This window comes from Rattus norvegicus, chromosome 11, assembly GCF_021556685.1.
Source record: "Rattus norvegicus strain SHRSP/BbbUtx chromosome 11, alternate assembly SHRSP_T2T, whole genome shotgun sequence".
NCBI classification, from domain to species: domain Eukaryota; kingdom Metazoa; phylum Chordata; class Mammalia; order Rodentia; family Muridae; genus Rattus; species Rattus norvegicus.
The window spans coordinates 53445698-53473377 of NC_141544.1; the positions used below are offsets into that span (position 1 = coordinate 53445698).

General features: G+C 36.1%; 1 protein-coding gene across 1 annotated transcript in view; it reads left to right on the forward strand.

Moving 5' to 3' along the window:
- The window catches only part of Epha6 (Eph receptor A6), a 962116-nt gene that overhangs the window by 20384 nt on the left and 914052 nt on the right, over positions 1–27680 (forward strand).

Genomic DNA, 27680 nt, shown 5'->3' on the forward strand with positions numbered 1-27680 from the left:
TATTTCGATTTCTAGGCACTCTGATAGAATATTTTTTTTCTAATTAAAAATGATTATGGAACAATTTCAGATAAATGCTTATTGTTTATTGCATTATTTAAAACACAATAAAATGCTTTAAAATTAAAATTAAAAAGGCAGTAACAATTTACTTTGATTTGAGAATATTCAGAAGCCAGTAAGGAATGAGTATGATTTCTCTAAACGTTTAATATAAATTTAGCAATAAAGGGTTGCCTGTGGCATGTTGTCCCATGAGAGGTCCTCCTAACAGCTGATTTAGACAGATATAGGCACCCACTGACAGCAGTGATTGAGCTTGGCGACTCCTATGGAAGAATGGGAGAAAGGATTGTGGGCTCAAAGGGGATAGAAACTCTGCAAGAAGACCAGCAGAGTTAACTATCCTGGACCTTTGGGCATTCAGAGTCTGAACCACCAACCAAAGGGCATACATAGGCTGGACCCAGGCCTCCCAACTCATATGTATCCAATTTGCAGCATGGTGTTCCTAGGAGTCCTGAGCAGCAGGAATAGGGGCTATCAAAAAAGCTGTTGCATGTATGTGGGATATGTTCTTCTAGCTGGGCTGCCTTTTCTGGTCTCGGTAGGAAAGCAAGCACCTAGCTTAATAGAGACTTGAAGTACTGGGGTGGGAGGATACCCAGGGAACCCCATCAGATCAGGGGAGAAGAGGAAGGGGAGATTGGGGAAGGATTGTGGGAGGGGGTGACTGGACAGGGTGGCAGTGAGTGGGATGTATAGCAAATAAGTAAAAATAAAAATTAAATTAAAATTTAAAAGTGTTGCCTGTTTTGTATTAGACATATTAATACTTTAATATTTGAAATGTATGCAGTTTGACCATAAGATGGTCAGTCAATCATGCCATGTTTGTAACTACCAGGCAAGTACTCAAATGTCCAACGTGATGGGATGACATCTGTCATCCAATCCCCACCACCTGATGGGAGGATTGAATTTCCTATTCTGTAGCTCATCTTCCCAGTGAAGTCAAAAGAGATATGCATGTTCCATTAAGTAGTGTCACAGTGTCACCTCCAAACACTCATGTTGTGTCGTCTACAGAAGCATTGGCTGCACATCAGGTCTTAACACCACCACTGAAATTAGTTGTCTGTCTGTCTGAAGTTTTACTGTCACTCCCTCCAGGTTAAGTGTACTAGGGCAGAGCATTCTAGTGAATATGTATGCCTTTGTTACAATTCCCAAGAAGCCAGGAGAGAAATATCCACCTTGTTCCCATTCTCTAGTAAGAGGCAGCTTCTCATCCATTCTGAGATTTTTCCAGAAAAGGACGAGAGCGTTTAGACAAGAAGCACCTTTGCATTCTTGAGTTCTTTTGCATAAATATGACAAGTCTTTTGTGTTTTATTTTCAGTTCACAGAAATCACATTATTTGTTTTAAGTTACATGGATACCATGGGATGATTTACAACATGGAAACATGGTGAATTATCTAATCAGAAAAATTGGAATAAAAATCACCTTAAATATTTATCTTTTTTACAGTGAATATATTTTGAAATCTCTCTTAGCTATGTAAAATGTATACTTCTATATTTTAAAGTATATTTAAATTATTCTTTGAAATTTTCATAGTCCATATAATATATTACTATCATATCAATCCTATTTTTCCTGAAAATATCCCTTGTCCCACAAATTGTGGATCTACTACCTCATATCCTTCTCTTTTTTTTTTCTTATATTTCCCACAAAAGCCTAGCACTGCCTCTGTGAACCGAGTGGTCAAGTTGCTACACAGTATGAGTGTCAGACATTTTTCTTCTGATGGTAACCTTGTACTCATTGACCAGAGTTTACTCTTTCTCTATGCCCTGTATTCAGTCCTTGTTATCACCTTTCTGCTCCTTACATCCTAGAGTTTGACATTTTAAAATTCTATAAGTGGGATCAAATAGTAATTCTCATTTTAGATGCCTGATTTATAGTGTATGACTTAGCATCCTTGAGTTCATTCATGTTGCTAAACTCTATGGAATTCCCTGATTTTGTAAAGCTGAGTAACTTTCCACTCTGTATTCACACCAAAAACATCCAAAATCCAAAAATCCATCTACTTGCTGATGGATTTCACATTGATGGTTCACATGTCTTAGTTGTTGTGAATACAGCTGTACTGAGCTTGGGTATACAAATATATCTCCCACCTTCAACTGTTTCTCTTTTCTATTTTCACAGTAGGAAGATTGCAGGTAACTCTTAATCAAAGTGTGTCAGGGATAGAAGTGCTGTCAGTCTCATACAGAAAATGGTGATCTCAATTCCTGGCTTAAGGATGAATTAACAAGGTTTACATGTGCAAGAAACAAGATTGTGTTCACTAAACCAAGAGTCAGCATTTTCAGACCTTTCCCCATCCTATATTTATACTCAGTATGAGAGGACAAGAGTTATAGATGACATTTTTTATGACAGAAAAAAATAAATATTATATTTCTATGAACAATTACACCTAATATTTCAGGTTCCCCAACCTCTAGTTTATATCTTCCTTAGTACTATAGTTTAACTGCAATCTTATAACACATTACACTACCATTAACATATATATTAAATTTAAACTCTGTGCTAATTTCTCCTAGTAATTTATTACATCTTACATTGAGCATTAGGAATTGTAAGAGTTTATCACAGCACAGCATAGCTCACTTTAGTTTCTTTTAGAAAAATCTTTGGTTACCCTAATAAATCCAATTTAAATTTAAAGAAGAAGATTTCTCTAAAAAAATAAAACAAGGAGCATTAATTTGTCCAGGTCCAAATAACCGAAACAAATATTCTATTAATATTTGAATTAAATACATTTTTTTAATTGTGATGGAATGTGTGTGTGTGTGTGTGTGTGTGTGTGTGTATAATATTTGTTAGATTCTCTCTGAAATATAATTGTCAACTCAGTCTTTTTAAACTTTTGTTTAGGCAGACATTTTAAGACTCTATTTTATCTCCAATTCAAACAAACAATTTAGAATCTCTATTTGAAAGCATAACTCTTGATTGAATTCTGAGAGTCCATGTGAGGGTTTTCCTTGTTGAATCCAAATATGTCATATGGTTTTTCTTTGTTTCTTTTGTTTTTTTTCTGCCAAAGTAAAGCTACTAATGCTTAGGAATTGCACAGAAGTCAAGGTCAAAACTTCAAATTGCTACTCACACCATAACCCTCGTCAAAAGTGGAGGAAAATGGATGCAGGCATGCTCTTGCTTGATCCTTTGTGCTAAGCTCAGCTTCTATACTGTTAAACAGTTAAGCATCCCTCACCAGGAAATGAAGCCCTCACACTGTTTTGTCAGTTAACTTAGTCAGAAGCATCCTGTCACCACAGGCAGAAGACAGACAGCCTAGTGTAGAGCATTTCTCATAGAGTCTCCCTCCCCAGGTGATTTGGTTTGTGTCTAGTTGGAGATGGACGCCAGTCATCTGCACGAGTTATTTCTGTTGCTGTGAAAAACACCATATCTAGAAACTTACCAAAGGAAACTCTGTTGGGGCATACTGTTCCAGAGGGATGAGAGGGTATCATGTTGAGAGGCATGCATGAAAGTCGTTAAAACTGTTATTTTATATTATTCATTATAAAAATACAGTAATATAAAAAAGCTAGGCTAGATTGAATATACTTGTTCAAGTCATCTTCATTATTTTACCTTTTAACGAGAAGTTTGTTTTATATTAGACATTGATCAATAAAGCTGCAAGCATCATTGTCATCTAAAAATGAAGAGTAACAAAAATATTTTGGAATCCAATAGCTAACTAAAGATATATTCTCTGTCTAATATATGTTATCTGAAATACATTGATTTAAATAAGCATGCTTAAATTGGGGATTAAAGATATTTATAGAATTCGTTCATTTAAAAAGTTAGATTCACATTGAGAAGAATATTGATCAATTTGTTTTTCATTCTGTCACATAAGTAGCAGAGGACCAGAACCATATAGGTGTTAGATTGCAGCAAAAGAAATTCCATTAGTGATAGGTATAAGGGAGACCTGTTGAATCAGAATGCAAGGAACGCTCTCTACAGCAATCATTGACAGTTAGAATTGGGCTTAAGTTGAAGATATCTGGATTGTGGCTGTTCATATAATGGGGTCAGTGTTTACTTATAAACTACCTAAAAGGAAAATTTATGCTGTAGACAGTCCATAACTACTTAGTGATTGTGGTATTTCTGAATATTTATTTTTTTCTCCATCTTTTTTAACTTGGGTATTTCTTATTTACATTTCAAATGTTATTCCCTTTCCCTGTTTCTAGGCCAACATCCCCCTAACCCTCCCCACTCCCCTTCTATATGGGCTTCCCCTCTCCATCCTCCCCCCATTGCCGCCCTCCCCCCAACAATCACGTTCACTGGGGGTTCAGTCTTGGCAGGACCCCGGGCTTCCCCTTCCACTGGTGCCCTTACTAGGCTATTCATTGCTTCCTATGAGGTAGGAGCCCAGGGTCAGTTGAGACCCCATATGAACAACAATGCCAACAACCAGAGCTTCCAGGGACTAAGCCACTACCCAAAGACTATACATGGACTGAATGTTTATTTAATTGTGTAAAATATTTTTGACTTGTAAACCGTTTCCCACTGAATTGTTTATTAAAGTAGAGCTGTTACTGGCAGGCGGATAAAAGTATCCTTGCCAGAATAGAAACCATTCATCATCTTTAAACGACTCTAAGAAGGTTAGCCTTGCATGTTATTCAACTCGCTGGACTCTCTGATGTTTGACTAGGAAAACACCCTATCACTTACCTCAAGTTTGTGACTCAATCTTGAACTTGTTTCTCTATACTTGATGCTGAGTCAACCAACATGAGCACATTATTGTCCACTCCAAAACTTCCAGAGTTTCTTCCAGATCTTCACTTAAATGTGCCCTGATTGATACATGACTGGATGAAACAATGTAGGTCTCTTGTTTACATCTTGCCTTTCTTAGTTAACATTGTTTCAAGTGAGACCAGCTTCTAAATATGTTTTTATCACTCTCTGATGATCATAATGTTTCTGTTCCAAAGTTCCACACCTTACCTTATATAATAAATGATATTGTGTTATTTGGGGTTTCTGTTGTTGTTACAAAACACCATAATCAAAAAACAAGTTGGGAAGGAAAGGGTTTATTTGGCTTAGGCTCCCCTATTGCTATTCATCACTGACTGAAGTCAGGACAAGAACTCAAACAGGACAAAATTTAGAGGCAGGAGCTGACACAGAGGCCATCAAGGGATGTGGGTTAATGGCTTGCTTCCTCTGGCTTGTTCAGTCTGTTTTCTTATAGAAGGCAGGACTACCAGCACAGGGATAGAACCATTCACAATGGGATGGACCTTCCCTATTAATCACTAATTAAGAAAATAACTTATGTTGCTGGATCTTATTAAATATCATCTAAATTGAGATTCCCTCATTTCAGAAAACTCATTTATGTGTTGTTGAAATAAGACTAACCAACAATGATATGGAGATACCAAATAAATGATATTTATGTGATTGTACAAGTATAATCAAAATATATCTAGATTACAACTGTCATATTTTGAAAATTAAACTCACTTATATGATCTAGTATATTATAAAATGGCTACTAATTATGAATGGAGTTAAACTAATGTTTATTAATCTTGTATCACATGTTAGAAGACGCTTTTCCATTGATGAGTTATTAACTTTTTAAAGGACAGTTAGATAGAATATCTAAATTTTGGCTAGGTAACTGGTGGTTGTATTGTGATTTTGAATAGAAAACATTAACATTCTTCTAAAGTATAAAAGGGACATATCATCAGGTGTAGATAAGATAAAACATAAGACATTTTCATTGTCAATTGTGGGGTATAATTGACGATAATTACGGCAAGGCTTAAATGTAAGAGAGAATACTCAGAGAAGATGTAGAAAGTTTGGAATGGAAGAAGGGATATCAACAGAACTACATAGTCAACCAAAATGATTCGAACATGAATGGATTCTTAGGAAGGCTATTTCCCAATTCATGTGGTCTCTGTTGAACAGAAGGTCAAGACAAAACAAACCATACACTAATTAAGGCAAAGTTAGAGCATGCACAGATAAAAGAAATAAAATGCACTGTATGTTCTGAGAAGTTATGCTTGTCAGGTCCCTACTGTCTTCCCTGCTCTCAAATTAGTACAAAGACAAAAGAAATATTTCTGGGTTAACCAGGGATTATTTTAAATAAATAAAAACAAATTCAAGAAAGTAGCTTTTGTGACCAAAGAGTTAATTTTCAAATTTAATTTTTGCTATTTAACACAATAAGAGACTGCATATGAAAAATATAAATTGCATTTTCCCAATATACTTAGAATTCAAAGTGGGGTTTTAAAAAATACTGAATAATTTGGTGAGCAATAATGTTAGGGTTAGCCTCATGCTGTGCACAATTATCTTCATGAATAGTGACTCTGTGAACTACAATGCAAAGACTTACTATCCATCAACGGCAATAAAGCCCTTCTATCTGTAACGCTCTTAATGCCTCTCTATTAAAGTCCATCCAATTAGTGTGGTGATCATTCTCAATAGAAGTTGCTGGAAAGAGATATCAGAGAGAGTGAGAGAGAGAGAGAGAGAGAGAGAGAGAGAGAGAGAGAGAGGGAAAGAGAAAGAGTGAGTCATAGACAGAGAGAGGCAGACAGAGACAGAGACAGAGAGACAGAGAGAGAGTTTATGTGCTATGTATTTCTTGCTTTAGCTTTCTAACGTTCATCAGTAAAATCTAATGATAGTTTTCTAATTCATATCTCCAGTAAAAACTGATATATTACATGTATCATTTTTTAATCAATCAGTTCTTTCTTCCTTTGACTAGGAAAAGGCAAATAGGATACATTAGGTCTTACACAGTTTGTAAATTAAGGTACTTATTGGCAGAAAGGCTCCTTTTATTGGACACACTGGATTCTGACAACCAGTTTCTCTGGTTCAGACTAGATCTTATCTACATGAGATCTTATCCAACATGCATTATGAGATCTGGGGATGATTGGTTAACTTCTCATAAGGAGTAATTGTGACATGAATTAAATTGTTTGACTGAAAATTAAATAATGAATCATTACTCTCCATAAAAATTGCAAGTAAAATTATAAAGATTTAAAAGTCATTCCTCTGGATACTTGAAGAAAACAAAACCATAAAGCTGATATGTATTAGACAGTGATTTATAAACTTTGATTCTGTGAGAATACTGCGAGGCTTAAATCCATTGAAAGGACACAAGTATTAAAACATTGAAATTAAGGTTAATTATACTGGTTCTCAGTCTAAAATTATTTTCTTGGTTTTAAAGTATCTTGTTACATAGAATTATTTATCACATATTTTTCCTGCACACACATGTAAAGGTGTATGTGGGTGTGTGTATGTGTACACCAAGGCATGCATGTGGAGCTCAAAGGACAGCTTCTAAGAGTGAGTTCTTAATTCTCACCACATGGGTCTTTGGCTTGAGCTCAGGCCATCAAGCATGGCAGAATTATGTACTCATAATGTAAGCCTTTACCTATTGTTTTACTTTATTTGCTATGGTTGACATAAACCACTGTGATGGGGAAAAAATACCCTAGAGGGGAGGAAAGGGTTCATTTGGCTTGTACTTCCAGACTATAATCCATCATTAAGGAGTGTTGCATTAAGCAGTTAACATTATACAAATCACCCTGGTGGTGTGGTGGCTCCAGTTCCTAGCTACTGGCCCCAATGTTCTGGATTCCTGAATGATGAAAGATCTCTCTCTCTCTCTCTCTCTCTCTCTCCTATTTTAATATGCCTTAATCAGATCCGATCAATGACAAGGCACTTCAATCTTCCAAGTGGCTAGCACACACTCTCCCCTCTGGTATTCCTAAATTATTACTTACTAAAACCTCTATTCCATTCTAGCTGCCCCCTCAGACTCAGGACTGCAGCCTTCCTGGGCCAAGGTCCCCTACTCTTACATGTTGGCACTTTCTCTGTCCTACACTTCCCAGACCTTCTCCTTCCCCAGCATGGCAGTTCTTTTATTCTTTCTCCCTCCTGCATTCCTTACACTCCTTGCCCTGGAATCCTAACAGTGCTGTCTCCCTGCCCAGCCATGGCCATGGGGCCATGACAACTTTATTTACCACTTGGGGGGCAGGATCCCCCAGCATCTTACATGCAGACATGTTCATTCCTAATTTTGGAAACATAACAAAATTGAATTAACATAAGTATTGTTGTAACCAATCCACAACAAAAGAGTGCCAGAACATGAACTGAAACAGAAGCTGCGGGAAATCACAGTACAGAGCAGTTTTCTCCCTGTCTAACTGGCCTAGGCTCTCAGCAGACTTTCTTCTATAGTCCAGGATGACCTACCTAGGAATGGTCCCACCTACAATAGGCTGGACCCTCTATATCAATTAACCATCAAGACAATAGCCCACTGGCATGCCTGCAAGCTAAACAGATCATAGAAATTCTTCACTTGAGGTTCCTTATTCCCAGACAACTCTAGGTTATGTCGGTTGGTAATAAAAACTAACCAGAATGCCTACTGAGCCAACAGGGTGGTCTTTAAATTAATTTTGACTGTGAGAAATCAAAACAGTGTAAGCTACTCAACTTTTTTGGTGAGTTAAAACTGTAATATACAAAAGCATTCCCCAAGTCGTTTGTTTAAGATGAATCAATAAAAAACAAAACGAAACAAAACAACAACAACAAAAAAAGACAAAGCATTGGAAAGATGCGTGTTGCCTGTCTTTGTAAAATGCTAACATATAAGGTTACACTTTATTAGCAATCGTCTAGAATGGCACTCATACATGCTCTTTATCTTTTTCAAAGTCAATGATCTTGAAAAAGTGGAAGAAAATGACTATACCTTCTAAGGTTTTTATTTCGTGTTTTTGAATATAAACTCCTTAAATCATTTTGTTAATTTGATATGTGAACATGGTGCTCAGTAGTACCCATGGTAGCCTAAGAATGTGGATTAAAACTATCTAGACTGTACAGTAAAATCAACCAATACATGAAATAAAAACATTAGAACACTTATGAGAGATTATAGGACGATAATGGCAACACCCTATACCTATACACAGTTCAATATTATGTTATAACAACAAATAATATCCCCAAGTCTTTTTTTTTTCACTTTTTATGTTAGGACAGAAGCTCACTAAGTTGCCCAGATAATCATTGGATTTTGTAATCCTTCTGCCTCCTGGGTAGCTAAGACAAAGGCTTGAAGTAGTAGGCCTGGCAGAACAATCTCAATGGCATTTTCAAACCATATCCAATATGCTTGGGTGTCTTTGTTACTATGGCAATGTTGGAGGTGTGTCTTGAGTCGAAGAGTTTATCTGCACTGAAAGTGCATTTGCTCCCATGATGCTTGAGCCACTTTCTTAGAGCGCTCCACATCCCTGGGAACTTGCTCATTTCATGATGCTAGTGCCCCTCCCTTGCAGTGTTTCCAAACCCTGTGTCTTTTCTCATCATTTCACGGTGCTGCTGCTTGTCCCTTAGAGTGTACCACAGTCCTGCAGACTTGCTCAGCATTTTTTCTCCCAAACCTCAACCCGTAGATTAAAGGATTATTTCGTCTTGTAATGATTTGATCTCATGTTAAGGAAATAAGGTTTAAAACTAGCTATTAATAAAAATTGTTCTCAGCAAGACTCATTAGTGAGTAGGAAATTATGCATGCAATTTACTGTGGTCTGTTTAGCAAAAGCTTCTCTGGCATTATCTCAGAGCACTCAGCCATCGGTTACCAATTGTCCAAACCTTGACTGTGCACGGACAGGATGACAAAGTGTGTCCTATATATAAATGACACATTAATAACTTTCAATTCCAAGACAGTAAGAAGACACCAGGGCATGATAAAAGTCCCTGACAAGCAAGCCACATTTTAACTTTGTTTTTTCATTAAGGTTGGTCAAAATAGAATCATGATAAGAAATAGAAGAGACAGCATATTTTTGACAGACTGACTGGACATGCTGGTTTTAGATAACTGTATCTAATATTATAAATTACAGCTCATAAGATTAAGAAACATTTATATTTTCTTGAATCTCAAGATCAAGAAAATAATTATTCAACAATATGTTAGAAATAAATTATATAAAAACATGAAATGCTGGCATACTTCTCTACAGCTGGGAATTGTGTAAACTGTGGAAGCCAAAGTTCTATCATCCCAAAAGATGTGAAATAGTTACCAGAAGTCCATTCCTCTTCCAGTTGGTCGGGTAAAGCAGATGAGTAGGGTGAACATGATTAAACTCCTTCCCTGAGTACATATTATTGATCACTTAATAGATATCCATTTTACTGAAAGCTTTTGTGAGGAGTGGGAACTATAATAGGGTGTTTTATGTGCCCAAAGTATTTTGGGACACAGAAAACAATAGTAACTTAATAGACTTCTTAGCAGTTGTCAATATAACTATTTATCCCATATGGCCTTATATTTTTTGTACATCTAATGGTACACATTCCTATTTTCAAATAGATGTGTTATTTCAAGTTCATATATGACCTTTATTTTACTGATCTACCCACAATAAAATAATACAAACTTGCAAGAACATTCTAAAGTACTAAAAAATCCGTTCGTTCTTTCGTGCTAATAATTTAGTCGAATACCATTTTCCTAAAGAATCTTAGAGAAAATGATACAACTATTAGTGACCTTGTCATTAATCATAAAACATTTAAGCCTTCAAGTTTTAATATTTTCATTTCAAATTGTATTGACTCTTTCCCTGCCTTGCTATACAACACTGAAGGTTCTGGATCAATGAAGACTTGCTGGAGGTAGGTGAATTGGACATGCATATAGGTTTAAAATATAAAACGTCTTTTATACTGCCCATCGAGATTGATTCATTTCTGATAATTATTATTAGTATAAGTTTTTTAAAAGCTGGCATTGCTGTATACCTCAAGATAGCTCTTTTTCCTCATGATCATGAGTGTTATGGTTTCAACTGTGCATCTTCACACCCAGCTTATGGTTATATTTGTAACAAAAAAAATCGCTAAACTTAGCAATCCTGTTTAAACACATGGAAATATTTGGGTCTGCTATGTTTTCTTCCTATTTTTATAAGTGAAATTTTGGTTTATAGTTTTGGAGACACAAAATACGTGTGTTTACCATAAAAGTCTGTTTTTTTTAAACGGGAATGAAAGAAGCTAGGAAAGAAAGGAAGACTGATTTCCTAAGAGAGTATAAGTGTTAGCAAAAGTTAGAGCTGTCTTCGTGAGCAGCCTTCAAAGCTGAAGTAAATAAGACACGAAGTGTAGCTTCCCAGCAGGTTTTAATTCAGAAGCCGCTGATGGAATACCGATGTTCACAGCCTTCTGCTCCAAGATTTGTTCATTACCTTCACCCACTAGAGGAGCTGAGGTGTAAAGTATTATAAGATACAAAGGGAAGAGCTTGAAAATGTGTCTCCTTAGGGATTTTATTATCCAGTACAAACGTGTATGGCCCTTCCTCCTCTTTATTCCGTTCATGCTTTAGAATGCTTTCGGTGGACTCTTAGGATTTCTGAAGTCATCCAGAGTAGCACAGCATTTTTTTGTTTTGCTTTTGTCTGTTTGCTTTGTTTTGTTTTGCTTTTATGTCAGATGGATGTCTATATCAAATCATGTAAACTTTCAAATCTTTTAGTACCAATTTCATCATAACTAGCCAGAATCCTTCAGTGAGGAAGGAAAGGAGGAAAGTCAAGCGCCCTCCAATCCCACGTCAGAGAGGTTACTTTCTGGCTTTCGTGCTCGTACTATGGATTGCAATGTTCTGCAGCTCACATTCCTGACCTTACGGTGCCCAGGTGGTGGTGAGCAATGTCTTCCGCTCACACCCCAGCCGTTCTTAAATGCAAGCGGGTTTGGCTTTTACTCCGAACGCTTCTGTCTCGTCTCCCACTACATGCTTCCCAAGTGTTCTTACATTCAAGGACCACTTGGTAGACACTGAGAATAGAAGTTGGAGTTTAGATACATTTGAAATATTAAATGAGGTAATACACTTAAAGTATATTTAGTAAAGTGCGCACACACAAGTCATTGAAACTGTGGTCATTAAAATTATTATATAACAATCCTGAGTTTATAAATATGACTCAAATTTACCTTAAATTCTTAGACCATGAAAATGTGCAGGTACAAATAGCTACCCATATTGATTTGAGGCAGTAAACCATTCCTTGTGTAGTATACTAGGGTCTTTTATTGAAAATAGATTCTTCTTTTATACAATATATCCCGACCAATCCCTGCATTCCTCATGACTTCCAACTCCTCTCCTCTTCCTCATATCCACTCCCTCTCCATTTTCTTTTCAGAAAAGGGCAGACATTCACAAGACAACAACCAAATGAGACAAAATAATATACAATAAGACTGACCTAAGTGAGAGAAGATGACCTAATCCTTCAGAGACTTGAGGCCCCAGGGGATGGGGGCCTGGAGGAGTTTGTGGGGTGTGGAGACATCCCCTTGGAGGACAGGAGGAGGATAATGATTAGACTGTAAGAAATGATTAAAAATATAAAACAAAAGGTCCAGTGGAGATGTAAAATTTGGTAGATTCTAGCAGAACTGATGTTCAATGAGATGCATTGTCCTAAAAGTAAAGCTAAAAGAGCTAGAGAGAGAGAGAGAGAGAGAGAGAGAGAGAAAAAAAGAAAGAATCCTCAATTAAATAAACCCTCAAGTTAAATAAGCCTTGCTTGTAAACATAAAAGGACAGGGCAAGAAAACCCAAAAGGAGAAAAGTCTCCAGAGAAGGCAAATGAGTCAGAAATGCACCAGGTCTTTCTGTTAAAGTCTCATAAAAACACCAACCGTAGTAGTTTTTCCAGTATTAAAAATGTTCACTTTCAACTACAATTAGTGGGTGAGTTTTAGAAGATTGAAAAGAATTCTGTGACTGTGTCTGGTCTATGGGTTTAACATTTTAGAGAGCACTAAAGAAATAATTCAAACATTAATATATTTTCTTGTTTTGACTGCACACGAGTCATCAGAGAGCCCATGACCGCGGTCCTGAGAATGGACACAGGGCAGAAGCTGTGCTGTGTCCTGACTGCTGGGCTTGCCTTCCCACATGTTAGCAGCGGGAGGACCCATCCTGAATGCCTTCAGACAGAGCGCACGCTCTGGAGTACTTCCATGAGGTTTTCGTGGCATGAGGTGATCTATGGCGATGGGGAGAGAGTTGAAGAGGGACTAACTAGAGAAGGAACTGTTCGTTTACGTCACGATCTGTTTCTCAGGGAAAGAACTTTTCGAAACACCCACAAAAGAGTCATCTTTACCGTGTTGCAGTCATGCAAAGCAAGCTCAAAGCTTTACCAGGCAGAAAAAAAATTTTTTCTCTGTCTGCTTAATCACTCACTTTCTGGGATTATTCTTGGCAAGTCAGAAATAGCAACCTTGAATGGCAGGTTATAAGTAGCAGCTAGCACCTACCCTACCTCTCTTATGTTGCAAGCTTCTCGATCTTAAGCAAAACACAGCTAATAGAGAGAGAGATCTGCAGACTTCTGTAAACTTTGGATATTTTCTTGAATGAAACATTTTAAAAATAAATCATAATTAAAACTCACAATAAAATAATTAAGCTGTGAGATTCGGAGTGAGATATAAAATTAGCCCGCAGAGACTTTTTAAAATATCGAGGATGAAATAAAATAAAAATAAGCACATAAACTTTAAAAAAAAGATTAAAGCCCAGTAGCTTCAAATAAAATAACAATTTTCTTTGATCCAACATTCCTTTAAGAACAATATTATATAGCAACATTATATATAAATATATGTGAGTAAGTGTTGTGTGTGTGTGTGTATCCCTCACTTAGTTTGTGTGTATGTGTATCCCTCACTTAGTTTGAAAAAATCTTCAAACTAAGTGCTACACGATAAGTCCTGCCCTATATAATTATGAATTCAGTTTAAAACACGGAATTTTCTTCCAGTTAACAGTTAGAGGTTTTACCATAGGACCCAGGAGGCAGCACGTCTGGAGGGGGTTGTACTTTAAGGTTGTGTTAGCCCTGCTTGACCAGCCTTAAGCAAGTCTCATGTTTCTTGGCTACCTAGTCCAAATCTTCAATGTGTAGCATGAAGGTAAGTCATGTTTTTTCAGAAAAAAAATACAAAAACAAAGCAGAATAGAAATTGCACAATAAATAAATACAAGATATCAACCTGGATGGTGAAGAAATATAAAGAATATAAATAGCTATTTGAAGTTTCTCATAGGAAGCAAAATGACATGCATACTAAATGTTTATAAGAATATTTTCACTGTGATCTTGATCACTGGGAGACATCTCTCTCTCTCTCTTTCTCTCTCTCTCTCTCTCTCTCTCTCTGTGTGTGTGTGTGTGTGTGTGTGTGTGTGTTTGTGCTGTGTCTTTGTGCAAATGTGTGTTGGGATGTATATGTCTTAGTGAATATCACTCCCCAGGACGACTATCTGCCTTATTTTAAGCACTGGCCTGGATATGACCCATTAGGCTAGGCTGCATGCTAGCACATCACAAGAGTCCACTTCCTTCAAGACTCTCTACTTCCCTGGTACTGGGATTATGACTGCACAAACAGACTCAGAATTTCCAGTGAATTCTGTGAATGGACCACAGGTTTTCCCAGGTGCAGAGCAAGTCTTCTAACAACTGACCTTCTCTCCAAACCCCAGGTATGTTTTATGCAAAGAAAACCAGTATCACTTATCTGAAGACTTAAAACCTTTGATATTCCATTGTTCCAGAACCTAGAAAACATTTAGTGAATAATGGGACTAAAGTCTCTAAACTTATGAAAGCAACTTAGTCCATTTCCCAGAGATAAGTCATCGAATAGCCAGCAACAATAAAGCCATGCCTTTGGCGTGGAAAGAACATTATTCTGAGGCGGCCCATTAAACATGCCACTTCCACACTATTAGATGAAGGACTTTGGGAGATGGTTCTAGCAATAACTGTTACGTAAGCTGGAACTGAGAGTGAATGATAGTCATTAGAATAAGAAAATACTGGCTTGTGGGAATACCCGAATAGTTAGGTCTTTGAGAAACAAATATTTTGATAAATAATTTTGGCAGGATCTGGGGCTCTTCATTTAAGGAATTTTTCAACAGGGTTTGAGAGATGAATGCGATGATCATAGAGTGACTGGTCACTTCAGAATCACCTGGAATATTAGACTAATTTCAGGCCTTATCTGCAAAAAAAAAGTTTAAGCCTCACACAGAAAGGCTTAATGAACAGACAAAAGTGACGAGTATGAACTGCGGCTTTGTTTAATTGTTCAGATGTATTCTCAGTTTCATTTTTCACAGGAGTCAGGCAGAGGAATTTTATTGTAATGTTTGAATAGTTTGGAGTTGGTCACAGCATAAATCGAGAAAATCCAGAGAGGCCCATTCCTCTCCATTCAAATCCAATAGGTTACCAAGAGCCTCCTAACTGAAGTCCCCAGGTGCACCGTTTATTACGTGTTTACATAGTGCGCAGTAATAGCTGTGTGACCATCAACGTGACCAGACACGTAATAGGAGACATTTAGTTTCGATCACCGCTTTAGATAGTTCAGGTCATTGTGAAGAGGTGAGAGACAAGGCAGAGAAAATTTTGAAGGTAATTCCATCTGTACACTAACGCTATTTTCAATAATCACACATAGCCGCCGACTTTTATATTTTCTTCTCGCTTGTTCAGAAACAAAAGGCAGATTCTTTCCAAAGTATAACGTAAAATTCTGTCTCTATCCAGCTTTCTATTACTTCCATAATAACAAGCTGCTTTTCTAAGGAACAATTCTGGGCAATTTAGACGCTCAGTTATGTCTGCAAGCAAAAGTAATCACGGATCTAATTTAATATCTCATTTTATTTTATGATATATTTTAGTTCTACTAAAAGTTAGGATTCATATAAAAGCTCACTCAGGGAGAAACTCTATAAAGGACAGCATTCTGTACAGTTTTAAATGAAACCTGAAGTGTTAAACCGGTAGGATCCCTATATTTAACTTTAGAGATGTTGCTGACTTCCTAGGTCTTTTAAAATAATTTTAAATGCAGTTTCATGTTTCTTTTCTTAGCTTTTCTTCAACCTAAGTGGCCATAATGCATCAGCTATTTCTGTGCATGTGTTAAGAGCATCCTCTGGGCTAGAGATGTAATTCAGAGGATAGAGCCCTTGCCTTACACGAACAATGACTTGGATGTGAATAGAAACGTCGCACAAGCTGGGAGTGCTGGTATGTGGCTGTCACCTCATACTCCAGAAGTGGAACCTGGAGAATAACACATTTGACAGACTATCCTAGGATACTGGAAAAAAGACAAAAAATATTTGTTTTTTTATTTTGGATAGATATACCCAATTATATATATATTATATATTATATTATATATATTATTATGTATATATGTATATATATAGAATTAATGTACAATTTATACTAAGATTAGTGATTTAGTCACACACATACACATGTATTCATGAGTGTATATAATATATTCATACAAATATATTCATATGTACATACATATGGTACATCATCTTGACTTTTTCTAAGTGCCCATTGAAATTGATTTTCCTCAAATACATTGAAGCTCCTGAATCATGTTTTCCTCTTAATAACTGTTCCCTTCTTCATAGGATTGAAATCTTAAATTATTGCTGTGCCTTTGTCTGTGACCGGGCCCTCTCCTTCCTTAATTTCCTGTGGTCCAATCTGATATAAAAGCATAAAGCACTTCTATTATTTATTCTATTGGATGAATGGATTTGAATCATATGGCCATAGTTCCCCTTCTCCAAAGTGCTCCTCTGAATTTTAAGCTACTGAAAGTATACACTATGTGTTGTTTTTATCAACTCCAAAGTTACCTCCGTATGTGAGATAACATCTGCAACTATTGTGACAATATTGAAAACTTATGCATTATATCAACTACAGCCACATATAGAGTATATTTTTATTTATTTTGTTGTTTCATTGAGTAACTTAATTTTTAAAATAGCTTTAATTCTAAGAAGATTTTGACATGTAGATCAAATTCGAGAGTATGCTGTTCATATTTTCAATGTTCAGACCTAGGAAATAACGTCATTAGCATGCATAGTTTGTGGCCCCAAATGGAGTCTGTCTAATGGAGAACATTTCCAGAAAGAAATCCACCCATTGTGGGAAAATCAAGATAATTCTTCTTAAGAAGTCATGTATACAATTATTACAAAAAAATAGACATCTTTGTTTTTGTTACTGTTCTAGGAAAATTAGGGAAGGCTTTAAAAGGTAATCATGAGGTAGGTCAAAAGTGGTAATGCAAATTCTGTTTGTAGAACTACTGAAGTGGGATGTTCCAAAGGAATGCGATGGATGAAGTTGTTAGATGTGAACACACAAGATTAGTTTGAAAAACACCAGCGTTTAAGAGTCATGGAGGCAGGAATGCTATGTAAAGGGAAGACCTGGAGCAGGGAGATAGCACGGGGCTCGGAAATGTCCCACGTGCACTGCTGAAGAGTTCAGGGTACAAGGGCCACTGTGTTCCAATGGGAAACCAAGTCCTGGCGTAATCAGTAGCAGATAATGTATCCGAGTATAAATATCATCTCTGCATGGAACCACCTTCGAAATCTGCATCATCATAGCAGATCAAGTCACACATCTCATCTCCTTTTCCTTTTATCCAGACCTCATGCCACTTTTCATGGCACCAACTTTGTCCCTTACAATGTCTGTGACCTTCAATCTGTTCTTGGCTTCCTTTCACCTTTTTCCTGAGGCCTTTTTCTTCTTGTAAAGGCCATGCCTTGGAAGTCTTGCTTTAGAATCATCATTTTGCACAATCCGAAGGAAAAAATAATGGCAAAGCCTGTTAGCTTTCCACCACTAAAGTCAATTCTGAGAGGTTCCGAGTTTAAATACAAACATGACATCTGGTGTTAGTTGTTTGTGGTACGGTCGCCTTCCTTCTCAGGGTGAAGGACATGAATAACAATTTGTTTTCTCTGAAACAAAAGTTATGAGTTTTCCCTGTCCATATTGTTATTGGGTCATTCATGATGGCTTCAGTTCTTAAGCATCCATGGAGGAAAAGAGTAAGCTTTTAATATATCTTACTGTATATTGATATCTATTACTACATAAACGTAATAATGTATATTAAGATACATTGAGTATCAATACAATTGAGTATCTCAAAAGTGGTAAAAATATGAAGTTAATGATAATTGAGTTTTTCCCTTTAATGCCATCTCTAGTTATTATCATAATATACAAATTTCATTTACCTTGCTTTTTAACAGGATATGAACAGGTTTTTGTGAATTAGGACATCAACCCTTTATGGGAGCAACTGTTTCGCCTATATAACAAGGTTTCCAATTGAGATGTTTGTTAAGAATGATAAAGGGTGATCAAGGTTTAAATCTGTCCCTTCTAGAGTTCCTTTATCTTTATTTTGCCAAGGTAATAGTATTCAAAGTGGAGCCGATAAGGTGAATGAGACCAGAGAGGCTCCTCTCTTATGACTGTGTATGATAATCTTTAACTATTTTGACTGAATGAGTTGGTTCTCTTGACCTTCTACTTTGTACCATACAAGGACACAAAATGACAACTCACAAGTCACCATGCCTATGATTTTGAATTCCCGTCCTCCAAAACTGTGAGAAATAAATTCTTGTTCTGTACAAATTAGGTCTTTCTGGTATAGTAACAGATATAATCAAAATAGATCTGGTCCAAATAGATGGGATTCTGGTTCATAATTTGTATGTTGGAGCAGAATTTGTTGGCCAGATTTGAAACATGGTATGATGTGGATATGTTCATTTTTTAATAAACTTTATTTGTATTTGAAGCCTAAGAAAAACACATGGTAGAATGGTACATGACAGTACTTGGAAGGCTGACAATGTTGAAATAAAACTTCAAACCCCAAACTGACAAATACATCTGCAAACTATGATATCAGAAGAAGCAAAAAACGAAAGTATTTATGATAGGGGTACAATCTACATCATGCAGACCATAAACAATTTTAGAAAATAGAATAAAGGAACAATGATTCAGGCAAAATAAAATTAAATTATTCGGGTATGGTTTTCATTGAAAAAATTGATGATGTTTACTTTTAAAACTATCCTTATTAGTAAAAAAGAATAATAGTGTGTTTATCTCTCTAAAGGGCACCCATGTCAATAGAATTCTAACCAATGAACTGGTTAGTTAGGTAAACTTTTGGATGAAATATGAACCTACGTTCAAGTTTATATTTTACCTGAAATGATAACTCATCAGCAAATACAATTTTCTGTCCTGATTTTAAACCATATATGTATATATATGCATATATGTATGTATATATACCTATATAATATATCCATATACTTTATACATATATAACATACACACAAATATATTATATACCCTGTAGATATATCTATCTATATGTAGATAGATATATAGATAGATATAGATAGATATAGATATAGATGTACATATAATCAGGCTGTAGAAATGGGACTGTAATTCTCCTATAATATGCCCTTGGAGATGAAGATGAACTTCAGCATGCACAATACTTTATGCATAAATGTAGAATCCTGCATTGGAATATCTAGCACTCATATCATAAACCTCACAGGACCCCAGGAGTGTGACAGTTGAAGTCAGTAGAATCACTGGGACTTTCTATCCACTAGTCTAAACCCAGGTCTAGTGAGAGATATCATCTCTTAAGAAATGATCTAGAGAATATTTGCAGGATACCTGACATTTCTCTATATCCTTCACTTGTTGCCAGAAATTACACTTTTACACAGATGCATACACCTACACACACATACACACACACACACACACACACACACACATGTACACACACTAACTAATTCTTAAAACGACATTTTAGTGAAGAAATGCAAAATTTCTCAATTAAAATTTTAAAGAAGCAATGAATTGTCAAAAATTGGAATTTCCACTGGTTCAACTGGAGGTCAGCATGTAGAAGAATGCAGATCGATCCGTTCTTATCACCCTATACAAAGATTAAGTCCAAGTGGATCAAGGACCTCCATTTCAAACCAGATACACTCAAACTAATAGAAGAAAAAGTGGGGAAACATTTTGAACACATGGCACTGGAGAAAATTTCCTGAACAAAACACCCATGGATTATGCTCTAAGATCAAGAATTAACAAATGGGATCTCATAAAACTGCAAAGATTCTGTAAGGCAAAGGACACTGTTGTTAGGAAAAAATGGCAACAAACAGATTGAGAAAAGATCTTTACCAGTCCTACAACAGATAGAGGGCTTATATGCAAAATATACAAAGAACTCAAGAAGTTAGACTGCAGGGAGACAAATAACCCTATTAAAAAATGGGGTTCAGAGCTAAACAAAGAATTCACAGCTGAGGAATGCCGAATGGCTGAGAAACACCTAAAGAAATGTTCAACATCTTTAGTCATAAGGGAAATGCAAATCAAAACAACCCTGAGATTTCACCTCACACCAGTGAGAATGGCTAAGATTAAAAACTCAGGTGACAGCAAATGCTGGCAAGGATGTGGAGAAAGAGGAACACTTCTCCATTGTTGGTGGGATTGCAGACTGGTACAACCATTCTGGAAATCAGTCTGGAGGTTCCTCAGAAAATTGGACATTGAACTACCTGAGCTATACCCCTCTTAGGCATATACCCAAAAGATGCCCCAACATATAACAAAGACAATGTTCTACTATATTCATAGCAGCCTTATTTATAATGGACAGAAACTGGAAAGAACCCAAATGCCCTTCAACAGAGGAATGGATACAGAAAATGTGGTAAATCTACACAATGGAATATTACTCAGCTATCAAAAACAATGACTTTATGAAATTTATAGGCAAATGAATGGAACTGCAAAATATCATCCTGAGTGAGGTAAACCAATCACAGAAATACACACATGGTATGCACTCATTGATACTCATTGATAAGTGGGTATTAGCCCAAATGCTTGAATTACCCTAGATGCGCAGAACACATGAAACTCAAGAAGTATGACCAAAATATGGATGCTTCACTCCGTCTTTAAAAAGGGAACAAGAATACCCTTGGGAGGGGTTAGGGTGGCAAACTTTAGAACAGAGGCTGAAGGAATACCCTTTCAGAGCCTGCCCCACATGTGACCCATACTTATACAGCCACCAAACTAGATAAGATAGATGAAGTAAGGAAGTGCTGGCTGACAGGAACCGGATGTAGATATCTCTTGAGAGACACAGCCAGAATATGGCAAATACATAGGTGAATGCCAGCCCCAAACCACTGAACTGAGAACGGGACCCCTGTTGAAGGAATCAGAGAAAGGACTGAAAGAGCTGAAGGGACTTGCAACCCCATATGAACAACAATGCCAACCAACCAGAGCTTCCAGGGACTAAGCCACTACCCAAAGACTATACATGGACTGACCCTGGACTCTGACCTCATAGGTAGCAATGAATATCCTAGTAAGATCACCAGTGGAAGGGGAAGCCCTTGGTCCTGCCAAGACTGAACCCCCAGTGAACGTGAATTTTGGCTGGAGGGCGGTAATGTGGGGAGGATGGGGAGGAGAACACTCATATAGAAGGGGAAGGGGTGGGGCTAGGGGGATGTTGGCCTGGAAACTGGGAAAGGGAATAGCATTTGAAATGTAAATAAGAAATACCCAATTTAATAAAGATGGAAAAATAAAAATAATTAAAAAAATGTAATTTCCAAAATTTGTCCAATAAAATATAAGCTACAACTATGGACACTGTGTATAATTAATATTTAAAATCCCAGCAATATAAGTAACAATATTTGAAAAACCTTTTACTTAGCCTGAAAAGAACTTCTTATTCTAAGTATGAGTTTCATGCTTGCAATTATTGTATTCAGGTAGCTGAAGCAGGATGATTATAAGATCAAGATCATCATGGTCCATGCAGTTTTGTTTCAAAAAAATTTTTAAAAATATGCAAAAAACACACTTGGTGTTTCTTTAGCCTCATTGGGTAATGACTTTTTAAGATTATTTTTTAAATTGAAATTGATCAGGTGTAACAGGAGGCTTTTTCAGAAGAAAAACCTGGCGATACATTGTCAGTAATTTATTACATTGATTTATAACGTGGTGAGCATAACTACAGGAAAAGAGATTCTGTTTTGAGACAAACCACCAGTGAATAAAATATCCTTTTCGTTTATAAACTGGTTTCCTGTATGCATGAACAAGAAACAGTTCATTCCCCTATGTCTTCATCTCCTTAGAGAATAATATTGAGCACTATCATGAGGATCAAAGACAGACTTTGATCCCTGTTGACTTCCCCTAAAGAGTTTTTTATTGATGCACACATTTATCCACCATAATAGTGAAACGAAGGAAAAGACCAGAAATCCAAGGCCAGCCTGAGCCACTTAGTGAGTTTGAGGCCAGCAGGAGCTATTTGTAAGCATGTTTGAACAAAGAAAAGAAAAGGAGGACAAAAAGCAATTCTTAAGGGTGTGTCAAAATTATTTTTCCACAATCTATGTCTTAGGTAATCCGTAAAATTAGGAGACTCCTCAGTGTCCCACGAAAGACTTTCTTGTCCTTAATTACACTTGAGAAACTAATATTCTTCATTTGCCTAAGTTTTGAAATGGTTTTGTCATTTCTACAGCATTTGCTTTATTGCAGACGGCCCTGGTAATAAACAGTTTGACAATACTCCTTAATGATGTACCTCCCCCACCGGGTAATGATGACACTAATGTAGGTTTAAAACTTTATTTTTATGCCAACAATAAAGCTTCCATCTGCCATTCGTTTCTGTCTACCAAAGTCACACTGCTCCTGGCACACGTCACATTTGTAAATGTTTCATGTATGAACCCTTCCTCCTCCTGACTCCTGTTCCCTTCAGAAATATTCTGGAAAGGATATGTTGCCCCGCAGTCTCTGTGCCTCTCAATCTGTCATTACTCTGACATTTCCTTAGTCGTTTCCAGTAAGAAGATATCCCACATCCTCCTTATGACTTTATCAAACAATTGTGCCAAAGGCTGCTTAATGTACAAATGCCTTGACAACTGCTTGTTACATATTTTATGGGAATTCTTATCATGGCTACATTTCTTTTATTATAAACGCTTTTGCCTGATCCATGGGCACTGTTACTTACCAGAGTATTTGCTATGATTCAATTTGTCTTCTTAGAAGACAACTCATGTCCTTCAGGCAGTCAAGTGTGCTGGAGTATGGTAATAGTGTTCAAAAATTATGTTTTTATTTAAATTATTCCAGAGTAGCATCTCCCCAAACTTTGTGAGAGTGTATGAATAGATTTTCCACTTTCATGACTCAATAGTGTGTTTCACGAACGGTTGACTATGAAATCTGCAGGTCCATGAACAGTCTTCGTTAGTTGCTTTAGAAAAGACTCTTTAAAATGCAGTTTGGTCTACCTCTTTAACAGACTAACAGAAATATGGAAAGAAATCTAAAGAAAGAAATTTCTTCTGATTATATCTGTTTCGAAGACTTATTATATCTGTTTCGAAGATTATATCTGTTTCAGTGGGTCCCTTAATATAAGAAACTCAATGTGGAGAGAATATGAGACACATGACCCAAGCAAACTATATTATTACTCTTCTTCTCTCTCTTTCATAGAACAAGTGTTGTTCACATAGTGTAGTGGCTAATAAGGTCAAAGCGCATTGATGCTAGATCAGGATAGGTGCAGAGAATTAAATAATTACTTGTTTTAGAAGAAAGCAATTCACAACAGTTAATAAATTTTGGCTATGCACAGTTAGATAATACACAATATTAATGACAAGTCTTATCTCTGGATAAAAATGGAGTATAAGAGCTTTGAAATTTATTTTTCAAGAGATTCCTATGAGGAATTTTGTAGGTGTAGTGATTTTTAGATAACCTTGAAAATTTTCCAAATTGCTATCATCAAAATGGTACTAGAATTCACACAATTCTCATTTAAATTATATTTTTCAAAAGGTGTTCCAGAAGTAAGAGTGGAAATTAGTATTCATAAGCAAGTCTACACGCTAATTTAGCAATATATTTACTTCATAAGATGCATTCATTCAGTAGAGCTGCTGATAAGAAGAGGTCATTTAAACATCGTGTATGTTATAGGTAGGGTAGATACATAGGGTTTATGTGAGAGCAAACAGTTTGAGGGCACTGGTGGCTCAAAAGGAACCGTGGAGAAGGAAAAAAAAGACTCCAGAAAGTAGAAAAGGTGTGTCTTTCCTCACTGCTCATTCTAGACTCAGAACAATATCTATTTTGATTTCGTATTTCTTTGTGACTACTTTAGCTGCTATGTCCAATAGATCATATGTTATTGGCACATGAGCAAATTCACCACAGACTGAACATGAACATTTCGTCACCTACTTTTCTCCATATTTTGAACTTCTCCTTCAGTACTTTGACCACATTTGTTTCCACTAACTGCATTCTTCCATTATTTGAATTAATTTTATGAGAGAGAGAGAGAGAGAGAGAGAGAGAGAGAGAGAGAGAGAGAGAGAGAGAGAAGAAAAGATGGGGGCTCAGACTCTAAGGAAGTATAATTTAAAATTTAATTGATATTAATACGTTATTTTGATTGCTCTTCAATTAATTTGAAACTATATCATATCAAATTGTTTCCAAGTTTATTTTTATCAATGTCTTCTTTTCATAGTGTTTAATTCACTATTATTCCTCTCTAGACAAATTTGGTAAACTTTTAATGTACTTGAGATTATTTGAGAGAACATCTTACAGGCAGAAAATACATATTTCTCATTTTCTGGACTTCTGGGATGCATTTCTATTTGTTCTATCTTTGGCATCTTTAGAAAGTGGAATAAGTGATCCGAGTGTTGACAGCTTTGGTGCTGATGAAGATGCTGATGACAATGGCGTGATATTGGATGCCCTATCTTAAAAACAGACAGACAAACAAACAAACCACCCAGCAACTCAACTTCACACAGTCTCCTAAATACCTGAGAACTCTCCACAGCTTCACTTCTCAATCAGGACATTTAATCTCTTCTGCTATTTGTATGTCTGGAAAAACTGTGCCATGGGGGTCAACACAAAAATTCTAACTGTGGAAGTGATAATATCCCACTTGAACCCTAAGAAGATAGATATTTTATCCTATAGACTGTAAAACGTCTTTAGTACATAACAGTAATATATGACAGAAGCTCTATGGTTTCTCATTGGGGTAGTACCAACAAAATATGATCAAATAGCATTTCTGGATACCTTAGCACCCAACTGAGAACTATAGAAATTTATTAATATTAGGTTCATGTAGGTACAATAAAAGCAAACAACACTACAAAGGAAAAGTCTCTTCAATTTTTAAGAATGAAAATAAAGACTATTACTCACAAACACTGTTTCTACGCCCATCTAAAATCAGTTTCTTTGAATAGAAAATTTCTATTGTTTCTGTTTTAAAGGGTTGCAATAATGTCTTTGAAAAATTGATTAATTATATATACATTGTAATTGAAACAGTCATTGAATTGTGAATAAAATTTTAAATAAAATGATGATCACAGTTTCTTTTACCAGAGGTAGAGGAAAAATAATTTAAGTGTATTTCAAACCTTCAGTTTTGTAATGTGTTTTCAGAAAAGCAAGTTGTCTAAAGCACATTAAAAACAAAGTTGGAATTCACAGGACAGAAGTAGAAAGGTTTACAAGACTTTGATGCCTTGGAAGCAATAGGAGCAGCTTCAATGAACTTGGTTAAGTGGGACACCTTTGTGGGAAACATGAGAGACTCAGGACATTTATTAAATGTGTCTTGAAACTGCTAACACTCAGACTAAAGACAAATAGCCTTTCTTCTTCTTTTTCTTCTTTTTCTTTTTCTTCTCCTTCTCCTTCTCCTTCTTCCTCTTCCTCTTCCTCTTCCTCTTCTTCCTCCTCATCCTCATCTTCATCCTCCTCCTCATCAAACCCTGTGTAGTTGAGGCAGTTGTAATTACTTCATGTTCAGGATGGAGCAAGTGAAACAATTTTATAATACTGTGCAGTAGCAACATGAAATTTTTAATCCTCTTACTCTTTGTAGGCAGACTGGTAGCAATAATTTGATAGAAATGCCTAACTACCTTGTGGACACACAGGTGAATATACTGACATTGCTCAGATTCCTTTTGTAGTAGAAGAATTGCTCAGATGTGTCCCACCCTTGGGTTTTCATTGAGTCTCTCTGGTCAGTCCTCATAATGAAGTATTAAGGAGTGTTTATAATCAGAAGCACATTAAAAAGTATCAAAAAAAAGACAAATATCTAGATATGCCTGGAAAGAGGAAATGGCAGTTGTAAAAGTGAGGAAAGACATTCTAGTCACACTTTGATAAGCTATTAGCAACTTTCTCTTGATAGGTTCCTAGTGATAATTATGACTCTATAGTTTGCTGTGCTTCTAAATAATAACAAATTCATTTATTTGAAAATAACTCCCAAGGAGCTTCATTCATTAGAATGTGTAGAGTTTGTCGTTTTATTGTGCTACTTTTTCCATTTAAATAATAACCAAATCTATAGGTTTAGACCTGAAATTAATGGAATAATTTATTTTGCAGTAAAACAGACATACTTTCTAAAAAAGATATTTTGTAGTTAAATAAAAATCCAAAGTTCCACATTCAAATTTCTCTCTAATTTGTGAAGGTAATTTAACCTTAGTATGTTATCATTCAAAATGGGATTTTCCAAGTTCTCAGAACTTAAGGGCTGGATAAAAGTAATCACAAATATCACTTACATAAAGACAAGTGAAAAAGGGTAGAGAGAAATAAGCATAGGCACAACTAAACAAAATGTTCTCAATACAATTAACGAACTGGTGTCAATCTCTGTAGACTAAGCTGGCTTCGTTATTTATAGAAAGCAATGATCCTCTTTGCACAGTGTTGCCTTGAAAATAATATCAATACATAGAAAGGCATTTGAAGGGTAAGCATTTAATCCTATGTACATTCCCAGAAATCTCTATTAGCTTCGGGAAGGATTAAATATTGATTGTAACAGTATAGTACACAGGTCTGTAAGTAAAAATCTTTAGTGTTTACTGAATAAAGGAGGCAGTTTTGTCAAACCTGGATTAATTTTGATAAACTTGAGAGCCAGCTGAAGCACCTGGAGAGTATATTATTCATCTAGACAACGTCCAATTTACTGTATTAAGGTACATGTTTGTTTATATAACTGATACTTCTCAGATTATAATAGATGCATTCCCTTTATTCATTCAGTTAGTGATACAGGAGTGATATGAAATGCTAAAGCTAGTGAAATAAGCGATCACACCCTGTTGTCCTCCTCCATTGTTCCAAATGACTCAAATTCTTTTTTACCTGTTTTTTTTAACTAGCACTAAAGCAGAATAATCTAAAATAAATGGTTTATCCTCCATGCATAAAATTCATTAACGAAAGCACCCAAGCAAATACTTGTGATTGTTTAAACTTTTAAGACTATTGCTATCATAAGAGTCAGCATGCTGGAATGGAGGAAGTATATTTGC